This window comes from Equus caballus, chromosome 20 (genome assembly GCF_041296265.1).
Source record: "Equus caballus isolate H_3958 breed thoroughbred chromosome 20, TB-T2T, whole genome shotgun sequence".
Lineage (NCBI taxonomy): Eukaryota > Metazoa > Chordata > Mammalia > Perissodactyla > Equidae > Equus > Equus caballus.
Window position 1 is genome coordinate 46,248,560 of NC_091703.1, and position 1,998 is coordinate 46,250,557.

Here is a 1,998-nt window from a genome sequence, read left to right on the forward strand (position 1 = left end):
TTCTGATGTGAATGAGTTTGATTGACTTGAAAAGTGCTTGTGAATAAAACTGCAGAAAGCTGGGTGAAAATGCTCTGAGGCTAGGGGATGCTTCAGGGTGGAGGCACCACAGCTGAAGACACCGGAAGGACAGGACCCGTGGGACTGGGAGAAGGCCGGGATGAAGATTTGCTTTTTGACCTTTTCCATTTTGCACCTGTTGCTATAAAACTAAAATGTAAAACAAAAACAAGAACAAAATGCACTGAACAAGGAGCACGGTCAGAATAACTGCTCTCTTCGGAGTTGAGCTTTTTGCATGATAACCTCACTTGTGTGTAAGTTCTGATGTTTTTTATCGACCTGACCCCTTTCTGACCCCACCTAATACAGGCCATGTTGCTCTTTGTTCCCTGGAGGGTGCGGTCGAGTGGGCAAAGTGGTGCGGCGGACAGAACACAGATGTCGGAACCCCCGTCCCACTCACCAGCTGTGTGACCTGGGAGATCACCCAACCTCTGAGGCTCCATTCCCTCGTGGCTATAATGGGGCCAGAAATTCCCACTTGCCGGATGGTGGTGGGAAATCGGGAAGAAGGTATGTGAGCTAAGGAGGCCAGCGTCAGGCGCAGCAAAGGCCTTCACTTAATGATGGTGATTATTAGCGGAGGAGCTGGAGGATGAGCAGATTAATCCAGATGGCCTGGATTGGGCTGTGTAGACAATGGGAGAGAAAAGGCCTCGTCAACTGAGCTGCTCAAGAAGGCCGGTCCTGCAGGTGCTCAGTGAATGAATGGGCAGGAAGGGGCGAGGGGTGCCCTCCAGGTGTGGGCATTGCAGGAGCAAACACAGGAAGAGGGCAGAGGGGCAGCCCTGGGAGCAGGAGAGGAGGGAGATCTGGAGGGGCCAGGGAGAAGGCTCAGCGGTGGCAGGGCCTCCACACCCTGGTATAAAGCCCTCTGGCATTTATCAGCCTCAGTGGTGACCTTTTTGGTGACCCTGGTACCTTTTAAACAAATAAACAGTAGGTGATGGCACATCTGGAGAAAGGAAATGGACCAAGGCTAGAACCTGCACGGGAAGGAATCTGGGTGAGCACGCAGCAATATTTCTCTTGGGGAGACCTGAACAGCCATGGCCACAGCCACCTTAGGGCCTTTGCCCCCCAGGGCAGCCTGTTCCCTGGGTCTCCCTGAGGCCTTGAGCTCCAGGTGGTTCCATCAAATGTCCAAATGGTGAGGGCCTCCCCATTCCTGGGACCGGAACTGTGCCCCCACTCTTAGACTGGGCAGGAGCGGGGCAGGGGGCTGAGGACAGGAGCTCTGTCCCACGCCAGATGGGAGGCTCCTGCAGGCAGGGGCTGGTTCTTTCCCACACGCTGGGAGCGCCTCGGGAGCAGGATTGTCTTCTCCCTCAGTTGCCAGCATGGAGAACCACCCCAGTACATTCTTGGGATTTGGGGCAAAAGCTCCTGCTTACTTAAAAAAGTGCCGTCCACAAGCTGGGCGGAAGGATAAGGGCTGAAATAAAACAAAGAGGGGGTTTTGCTGTGCTTCTCCTTTCCATAATTTCGAAACATTTTTCTGGCCTGGGAGAAGATGCTTCTCCTGGGCCACACCGGGCCCTTGGATCGGGTGGCGATGGGAAGGTGCCAAGGGCCTGGCTCTTGCCAAAATAAATCCCTCTCCCAACCACCGTGGCTGGCAGAGCGGAGGCGGGCCCACCCACCCCACATGGCAGGGTCTTCCTGGGGCCGCCGGGCCGAGCCATTGTAAATAGTTTAACTGTGTTTATGTAGCAGTAACATGCGTGTTACCTTTCACAGCGCCCGCATTCCAGAGGGCAATCACGGGTGATTTACCTCGCCCCGCGAGGACGCCAGTCTCTGCAGTGGGTGGGTGGCCTCTGGGGCCCAGCTCCGCTGTCCCAGGAGGACTGTTTTTAAAGACTGACTGTACCTTGCCATGCCCCACCACGTGTGTGTTCCGATCTGGGGACGCCTTAGCCGCCTCCCCAGGGC